The sequence below is a fragment of the Triticum dicoccoides genome, chromosome 4A, assembly GCF_002162155.2.
Source record: "Triticum dicoccoides isolate Atlit2015 ecotype Zavitan chromosome 4A, WEW_v2.0, whole genome shotgun sequence".
In the NCBI taxonomy this organism is placed as follows: domain Eukaryota; kingdom Viridiplantae; phylum Streptophyta; class Magnoliopsida; order Poales; family Poaceae; genus Triticum; species Triticum dicoccoides.
In genome coordinates this window covers 118964799-118974914 of record NC_041386.1, presented here as the reverse complement: position 1 = coordinate 118974914, position 10116 = coordinate 118964799, and the positions used below count along the sequence as shown (strand labels likewise).

Sequence of the window (10116 nt, the reverse complement as noted above, 5' to 3'; positions counted from 1 at the left end):
ATCCAGTACTCGCCTAAGTTTAAAAATCCTACCGAGTGGAGAGCAACCCTCCCACTCGGGGGCTTAGCTGTAGTCTGGTACTTGCCTAGGCTCTCCCACTCGAGGGCTTAGCTGCAGTCCAGTACCCGCCTAAGTTTAAAAAATCCTACCGAGTGGAGAGCAACCCTCCCACTCGGAGGCTTAGCTGCAGTCTGGTACTCGCCTAGGCTCTCCCACTCAGGGGTTGAGCTGCAGTCCAGTACCCGCCTAAGTTTAAAAAATCCTACCGAGTGGAGAGCAACCCTCTCACTCGGAGGCTTAGCTGCAGTCTAGTACTCACCTAAGCCCTCCCACTAGGAGGCTTAGCTGCAGTCCGGTACTCGCCTAAGTTTAAAAAATCCTACCAAGTGGAGAGTAACCCTCCCACTCGGGGGCTTAGCTGCAGTCTAGTACTCGCCTAAGCTCTCCCACTCGGAGGCTTAGCTGCAATCCAGTACTCGCCTAAGTTTGTAAAATCCTATCGAGTGGGGAGCGACCCTCCCACTCGGAGGTTCGGAGCTACGACACAAGTACAACGTGCGCTCCATCCCTATCCGCAAGGACGACGAGGTGCAGGTCGACTGCAACCTTCTCCTTCGGAGCTACGCCACAAGTACAATGTGCGTTCCATCCCTATCCGCAAGGACGCCGAAGCGCAGGTCGACTGGAGCCACCACTTCAGAGCTAGATCTCCAGCGCAAGGACTATTCCGAGCAGTTAACAAAGTCCATTCGAAGGCAAAACGCAAGCGTATTCAGAGATAAACCAAATTCGGATAAATCCTAAAGTTCCAAGCAGCAAACCAAAAGTATTCGAGCGCCAAGCCCGAAGGAGTTTAACGGTTACAGCAACCACTCGACATTCCGAGGCAAATTTAAAGCAGATTCAAGTCTCATAAGTTTGTTCACTTGGTAGGAGGAGGGTTGGCAGGCTCGATGAATTCGTCCAGGTCGATCCCATCCGCGATCCGAGTAGCAGCAGCGATGAAAGTTTGGAAGTCATGCTTTTTGGTGTTAGCAACCTTGATCGCAGCCAGCTTGTCTTCACGAGCCTCCTTGCAGTGGGCTCACACCAAGGACAGCGCCACGTCGGCACCACACCGGGCGGAGGACTTCTTCCATTCTTGCAGTCGGTCAGGGATCTCGTTCAGTCGAGCCATTAGGGATTCCAAGTCATTTTGAAGTGTCGCCCTTGGCCAAAGCGATGAGTCGATTCGGGAGACTGCCTCCTTCAGGCGCACGAGGTAGCTTGTGGCGCTGGTGATACAGGACTCCAGTCGGAGCACGTTCATTGCAGTTTCGTCGCAAACTGGAGAAGCGATAGGGTCCAGACCCGTCTCGACCTTTCCGGTTTCCTCGTCAAAGTCTTGACAGAATTCAGCAGCCAAAAATTAATGAGTCGACCGAGCAGGATCCGTTCGCAAGCATCAACACAGTCGGTTTAAAAGAAATACCTTCCAGCGTGAGATAGAGCTTCTTGGCAAGAGTCCTCAGATAAGCTTCCGTGTCATTCCTCTTGCGGATCACGGACACCAGCTTTTCATTCAGGGCAACCTTGTCCTTCTTCAGACTAGTCACTTCACGGTTAGCTTCATTGAGGCAAGATTTCAGCTTGTTCACCTCCCCTTCCAGCGTTGCGACTGAAGCCAGCTTCTGGTCTGCGAGAGCAGTTTTATCTTGGGCTGCATTTTGCGCGGTGGTGAGGTCCGAGTCCTTCTTCTCCAGAGCCAACTTCATTTTCACTGCAAAAGAAGAAATCGAATCAAACAAGAGATCGAAGAAATATATTGAAAGACAGTCGACAGGCAGTTACCTTCCATACCAGCAGCTTCGTCTTGAGCTTTCTTCAGATTCTGCTGGGCCAATTCCAAGTCGAGGTTGAGTTGCCTCTGCTTCTCCTCAAGTTCGGCAAACTTGGAAATAAGAGTACAAGACTTCTACAGAAGGCAAAAGATGGGTCAGTCGACAAGATCAAAGGTTGTTTACTTCCGAGTGAATAAAACCTAAAGAAGTCACTTGAGACCCCAGCCGACTGCACACAGTCGACTGTAATCTCAGAGACTACACCCAGTGGGTGCACTTGGCGTGCCCCTGTTGATTAAAACCCAACTCGACCGGTCCACCCGGATCAAGTAAAAAAAAGCCGTTTAGACCCCAGTCAACTGCCAGCAGTTGATTGCGGTCTCGGGGACTACACCCAGTGGGTGCACTTGGCGTGCCCCCACCTATTCAGATCCTACTCGACCGGTCCGCCCGAGTCGAGTAGAAGAAAAGAAAGAAAGGTAGAACTCAGACCCCAGTCGACTGCCAGCAGTCGACCGCGGTCTCAGGGACTACACCCAGTGGGTGCACTTAGCGTGCCCCCACCGGTTCAGATCCTACTCGCCCAGACCGAGTGGAAGAACGCAACTACCAAAGACAACAAAACACCCAGCGGGTGCTCTGATTCGACGCAAACAACAGGAGATTGTGTAGAAGAAAAATTTTCGGGTAGCATATCCTCATAGAACAAGAGCAGTCAGAAAGTCTACTTACCTGGACATTGGCCCGAAGAGCAGCGCTGGCATCGTAGGCAGCCTGGCTATTCTCATGCACCGTCTTCACCCGCTCCATCATCACGTCAGCCTGTCGGATGGCTTCCGCAGCCGCTTCCAACTGGTTGTCTGGGACGAGGTAGCTGGTGAAAAAGAGAGCAGACGACCCAGGTGTGGCAGCTTGGAGCTCCGTGGCGTGGAGTTGGACGACTGAAGGAATCACCGGTGTAGTCGACGGTGAGGGGTGCTCACTCGACAAGGGTGCAGCGAAGGTTACAATGGCCCTACATGCATCTTCAGGTTGATGGACGGGTGGTGTTGTTGTTGGCCCTTGCTGAGACATCTTGCCGGCTGCTACCTTCTTGCTCTTCCTGGGCTTAAGAGCCACATCTTCATCGTCATCTGGAAGATCGATGACGTTGGGTGGAGCTGCAAGAGAGGTCATTCGACCCCAAGTGAACCACTAGAACGCAATCGACCAAGGAATCAAGAATAAGATCATAAGAGTTTCTACCTGGGTTAGAGGTAACCGCATCTTCCATCTCCTCATCTCGGTACTGGAGAGAAGAGGTTCCCTACGTAGCAGCACTGCAAAGACCCGCATCCAGTCGGTTACGTTCTGTTACTCGAGTCGACGAAAAGAACAAGTCAGATGATTACCCGGAGATGGTAGGGATGGTCACTTTGATCCTGGGAAAAGCCTTTGGCAGTTTGGAGGAGGTGGCTTTCGGTGCTTTCGGCGCTGGAGGCGGCACAACTTTGGGCTGCTTCGGAGCCTTCTGAATCGGCATTGGGGAAGACGTCCTGGGACGCTTTGAAGACTGCCCAATCGGCGCGGCCACCAGGCCCGGAGCGCTCGCCGGGTCGTGAGCGTGTTTGGATCTCCTCTCCCTGCGAGGAGGCGAGTCGACCTCTTCGTCATCAGTCGATTTGTTGCCCTCCTCGTCCTCCTCGGCATCCGAGTGCCCTTCGCCGCTCTTGTCCCCGCTCGCTCCTTCCTCGACGTCTTGCTCCTGCACTCCGTTGGGCATTGAGTACATGTCGATGAGGGCCTGAAAAGACAACGATTAAAAGAAATTCAGTCGACCATCAACAAGATGTCACACAGTGAATCGGAAAGATACTTGATAAAACAGAATCGTACTTGCTCCGGCTGACGTGAGTGGTCGAATGGAATCACCCTCCTAGACCCCCGAGGGTTGTCTTTGTTGTTGGTGATTCCCATCAACCACTTCTCCAAGGTGTCCTCGCTGACGTCCTCCGGGTGGATCTGAGTGGAGTCCTCGAGCCCAGAGTACATCCACATCGGATGATCACGTGCCTGAAGCGGTTGGATGCGTCGACCGAGAAAGACCTCCAGCAGGTCCATCACAGTCACCCCGTCGCGGACGAGTTGGACGACCCGCTCGACCAGCACCTTGACCTGTGCCTTCTCTTCTGGGACCACCTTCAGGGGGAGGGCTTCTCCACTCGAGCCAAAGAAAAGGGAGGAAGTCCAGTCGACTGACCCGGGGTCGGCTGGTCCTTACAGTAAAACCAAGTCGACTGCCAACCCCAGACCGAGTTGGGAAGGATCATTGCTGGGAAGGTGCTCTTGTTCCTCATCTGGATCCCTAGGCCCCCGCACATCTGGATCACGTGCGTCCTCTCATCACTCGGATTGGCCTTTTTGACCGACTGGGAGCGGCAGGTGAAGATGTGTTTGAAAAGACCCCAGTGCGGTCGACAACCCAAGAAATTTTCACACATTGACACGAAAGCAGCCAGATAGACTATGGTGTTTGGAGTGAAATGGTGGAGCTGAGCCCCAACGAAGTTCAGAAAGCCCCGGAAGAAAGGATGGGGAGGCAGTGAGAATCCGCGATCTACGTGGGTGGCGAGGAGAATGCACTCACCCTCCCTTGGCTGCGGCTCGGTCTCGTTCCTCGGGAGCCGCGCCGACTTGTGGGGGGTCAGTCCCCCCTCCACCAGGTCGTCGAGGTCGTCCTGGCTGATAGTCGAGCGGATCCAGTCGCCCTGGATCCAGCCCGGCGGCAGGCCGGATCTCGACGAGGATCCGCCCCGGCTGGTCCGCTTGCCCTTCGCCTTCGTGGTCGCCTTCTTCGCGCGCTCCAGTGCCACCGTCTTCTCTTTCCCCATGGCGACGGATCGAGTTCGAGCGAGGGTCCGGTGACGAGAGCAGAAGCGAGCGTGGCGAAGAGGTCGGAGGAAGAAGAAAAGAGAATGGGAGCGCACGGGGCAGAGGCCTGGTCCGGTGCCTTTTATAAGGTCGTTCCCCGAGTGACTGACTGGTGGGCCCAGACGATCTAAACAAATCCTGTAACAGTCGCACGCGCAGTATGTGGCGAAAAAGGTGGCGCGGAGATCGAGGAGACTTGCCTAATCCATCTCGATTACCACGGTCTCGCCCGTCTGGCGCGCTTACCGAAATTCGAATCCCGTGAAATCCGCGGAGAGCAAAGCAACTTGCCAGACTGAAAACGCCCTCTACATTATCATTCAGAATTCTACCGTGAAAATTCACTCGACAAAAACCAAGAATGGACCAAGGCGATTGAAAAAGGAGTCGACGTCGTCTCCTCAGTTCATTGTTCCAGAACAAGGTATACTCATAGCACAAAGAATGAGTCGGAAGTGTTCCCAACTCCTTCCTCACTCAAACCCTGATCCATTTGGGGGCTAATGATGAAGTTATGTACCTAGGGTAGGGTCATGGATCTGTCCAACATACCCTCCCCAAGGACATCTCTACAAGGAATCAAAAGCAGTCGAAGAGAAACCATCATCCACTCGACCATGAAGATGTGTTCACTCGACCACCAGAAGATGAGAAGCCCTTCACTCTGCAACGGTCGGGGTTTAAGTCATAGCTTTATGGACATTTATAGCACTTTACTTTGGACGTTACCAGTAACGCTCCTCCTTTATGAACATTGAACCCTGTGTAACGGAGGGGAATAGGGGTCCTGGCGCACTCTATATAAGCCACCCCCCTCCTCTGGGACAAAGGTTCACACCCCCTGCAACACACACGCATATAATCCAGTCGACCGCCTCCGGGCTCCGAGACGTAGGGCTTTAACTTCCTCTGAGAAGGGCCTGAACTCGTAAAACTCGCGTGTACAACTCCTCCATAGCTAGGATCTTGCCTTTACATTCCTACCCCCCTATTCTACTGTCAGTCTTAGAACCACGACACCACCCGAACACGGGACTAAGCCTTCAATCTTGTATCTTCATAGTCCAATAGTCCGGCCAAAGTATGTAGTCCGGCTGTCCGAGGACCCCCTAATCCAGGACTCCCTCAGCGACTACTCCAGTTGCGACACCGCGGGCGCTCCTATGGCGACACCCATCTAGGCGTTGTAGGACGTTGACATGCTGTAGGAGGGCTCCACTGTGGCGCTCCTTCGGGCGACACACACGGCGCAACGATGGTCCATAGTGGTAGCGACGATGTTGTCCGGCGCATCTCCTTCAGGTGTGTCCGCTGCAGAGTTCCCCGGCCATGGCGTGGCGCGACAATGGCGGGAGGCGGACGTGGGTCGGGGCCGATTCGGCTGATGCGAGCTTGGGATGGATGGCAGGGGGGTCCGACCACTGCATGGCATCATGTGAAGACCGAAGGAGGCGCGTCGGTGAAGGAGCATTGAGGCCAGGGTCGACGGAGGTTTAGGAGCGGGAGGTGGATGTGGTGAAAGTTCCCTCCCGCCAAAGCGTTGGCTCGTTTGTGGTATCCCGTAAAATTGGCCCTCGTATTATAAATATAGTGGATTGGGGGCTCGTTTTCCAAGCCCCCTTAAAAAATTACAGATCGGCCTCGTTTACATGATCTGTTTGGGACAAATTTTTCATCAAAAACCGACGGTTATTAGAGCAAGATTAATAAGAGAGCCGGCTGCTGGCTATATACCTACGCAGCCTACACCATGTCATCTAAAGTCTTCACAAAAGCTTGCATGTGGAGGAAGGCAAAGAAACATACATGATTTGGAGAGAGAGGAGGAAAGACCCGCTATTTAGGGCATGTACAATGGTTGATAAGACAGTCTTATCTTAAGTTTTGCATGTAATTTAAAGATGGCAAAAATGTATGTCTACAATGGGTTATATCTTAGCCTTATCTTTAATAACTAGCAACTCCTTAAAACATGGTGAGACAAATTGTGCTAAGAGATCATCTTTTGTTTTATCTTAAATAAGAGAAGACAAGCCTTTTCTTATGAGTTCTCTCTCCTCCACCTCATCATTTATCCTACGTGGCACTCCTAAGATAACACCATTGTACATGCCCTTAGCTTTCACACCTCTGCATGTAGTTTCATCTCCCTTTTCTTGCGCTGTAGCCCGACTACAAGTGAAGCGTTGGCTGCATTCTCTTTTCTTCACATAAGATTTTTGTGACGTGGAGAGGCTTAGGCCTTGTACAATGCTAGGTGCTTAGAGGGTGCTTAAAAAAATAAATCGGATTTTTTGAAGCACCAATGCTTATTTCTACAGGAGAGACGTTTAATTAAGCGTCTGCCCTGTACAAATAAGCACCGGTGCTTAAGAAAAGTTTGGTTTATTTCTCCACAAGCATCTCTCCTAAACACCTTGCATTGTACTTCCTCCGTTTCTTTTTAGTCCGCATATAAGATTTGGTCAAAGTCAAGCTTTGTAGAGTTTGACTAACTTTATATTAAAAAATATAAACATTAACAATATGAAATCAATATTATCAGATGCACCATGAAACGTATTTTCATATTATATAGTTTTAGTATTGTAGATGTTCATATTTTTTTAATATAAATTTGATCAAATTGACTTTGACCAAATCTTATATACGGAGTAAAAAGAAACGGAAGGAGTACAAGACCTTAAAGCCAGCTGACTAAGAGCTATTGTACTTGCTCTTATAGGAATGTTCTATTTCAAAAATAAATAAATAGCAGTTGCAGCCATTCTACTGGAAGCAGATTCGCCTCCGAAAGATGACCCAATCGATTACGTCAAATGCTGAGAACAAACGTCATTATACAACACCCGCGCGGGCTGCCGCTGAAGATGATGATCCAATCAGTTACGTCACCCCCGTCAAAAGCGACAACACACCGCAGCCCGATTTGGTGGGACCAACAGATAGCTAGGTGCACGACCCGATCGTCCCCGATGACGGAGACGTACGATTAGCCGGAAGAGACCTTCCTTCCTTCCGTCATCCCATTTCTTCCGGTCGCCAACTTGGCTCCCATCTCCTCCCGGCGACGCATAAATACCCTACCCGGGAGGGGACGACTCGCTCACCAGTCACCAAACCAACGCATCAGATACTCATTCAGACGACTCGAGCGACCACTGCCTCTTACTTGTCCCGTCCCTGCCACGTACTACGTACTCCTACATCGCAATGGCCGCAGCTGCAGCACCGGCCAGGTCCACGAAAGAAGTGCTCCCGCCTGCACTGGGCGCCGTCTCCGAGCCCCCTCCCCTCTTCGATGGCACCACCAGGTAACCAACCACCTACCACTACTAGTAAGCTTCACTTCTGCATCCATCAGGATCCATTTCACGAGCTGTCGGTTGATTATGTGCGGTGCGACGACGTACGTACGTGAAGACTGTACATTTGCTACATCTGCCCGTTTGCTCAGCGCGCCTGGGTTACCCGGAACTGCAAGGTACTTGCAGGCCGATGCCAAGTCACATCTTCCATCCATCACTGAACCTTGCGTGGAGAAGAAGAACAAACGGAAACCCTGTTCTTTTTTCGTGCGTCGTTCTGTGCAGGGCCTGCAGGAGGAGATCAAGCTGGTCGCCATCAATCTGGAGGACAAGCCAGCATGGTACAAGGAGAAGGTTTACCCACAGGGCACGGTACGTGCCCACACACACCTCACCGACATATATGATCATCCTATACAGATGCCTTTATCGTCTTCCCCCCACTCCATATAAAGGTGCCTTCCCTGGAGCACGACGGCAAGGTCACCGGAGAGAGCTTGGATTTGATCAAGTACATCGACAGCAACTTCCACGGCCCGGCACTGCTTCCTCAAGTAAGATCAGATGATATAGCCCATTCACCGTAGGGAAGAAAATGATGTTTCAGTCTTGCTGTAATCTTTGGATGTGTCGATTGCCAGGATCCCGCAAAGAGGCAGTTCGCCGATGAGCTGATTGCTTACGCTGACGCCTTTACCAAAGCACTCTACTCGCCCTTGATCTCCCAAGTGGCCATGTCAGACGAAGCTGGTAACTAAGAACCATCTCTGCAACTACTTTCCGAATCATAGGAATGCCGTTTCGGATTAGTTCACATTGCTCGAGCGTAATTACATCCTTTTGTTCGACAGTTGCTGCTCTAGACAAGATCGAAGCTGCCTTGTCCAAGTTCAGCGACGGCCCGTTCTTCCTTGGCCAATTTAGCTTGGTATGCTATGCTAATCCATTCGAGCTTAATCCAAATGCCTTCTGCTTTAATTCCCACCGGAATGTTTGTGAGTTGTGACAATGCTTGCTTCAATTTATCTTTGCAGGTGGATATTGCCTACGTGACGATCTTGGAGAGGGTTCAGATATACTACTCTCACTTGAGGAACTACGAGATCGCCAAAGGCAGGCCCAACCTTGAGAGATACACCGAGGAGATGAACATGATCGAAGCGTATAAGCAAACCCAAAATGTCCCGCTGGCCTTGCTTGATGCTGCCAAGAGGCATCTCAAGGCAAATATAACTTTCTCTAATCAAATTCCAACTTCTTTTCTTCGTTCCTTTCGGTTTATACTACCGATACTAACGTATATATCGCTGTGAGTTTTCAGATTGCTTGAAGAAGTGGTAATGTCGCCAAGAATGACGGCGGCTGCCAGGGAACGGCGGCATTTGAGTAGGCCAAGACTGAACTCTCGTCACTGGGAGCTGGGGCTTCTTTTGCCACCATTGTCACAATGAGTTGTATGTGTTTTCTTCCCAATAAAGACACCATGGTTGTAACATGTAAGGGCTATGCTTTTTATGAAACAATAATGTACTCCATCTGTTCTATGTGCATTACAGTTAATTTTGGGCATGGCCACATGGGCACCAGTGTGGTGGATCCATGCTTTCCAACACATCTGCTCTATTTTCAAATTCCAAGTAAAAAAACTGTCCAACGTAAAGCAGAAAAGTAAACAATAGCATACATGTTGTGCATGATAGTGAATGTCTGACATGGTTTGAAGATTTTACAAAAAGGAAGGTAAAGAAAATTTTCACTTGCAAAACTAATCTATAATACATAAATAGTTGATCCCCACTAAGTCTAATTCTCTCAACATGCAGCCCTCCACATCACCAAATGTGCCACGTCATCATCCACTAAAACTATTTTGTAGCACATGCATACCCCAATTTAATCGTTACATCTCCAATAGTCCAACGTACATGCATACTCTTTGTTCACATGTAATTACTTTCGGAAATAATAGCTTTCGATTTAGATCATTTTATTCATATAGAACATATTCAAAATTAATCTTTAAAATCCCGCAGCAACGCGCGGGGAAAATCATCTAGTTATCTAAGATACTGTAAGAT

General features: G+C 50.3%; 1 pseudogene; it reads left to right on the top strand.

Annotated features, from left to right (window-relative positions):
• The first annotated feature begins 7836 nt into the window (after positions 1-7836).
• LOC119285340 lies at positions 7837-9607 on the top strand (annotated as a pseudogene).
• Positions 9608-10116: the final 509 nt, after the last annotated feature.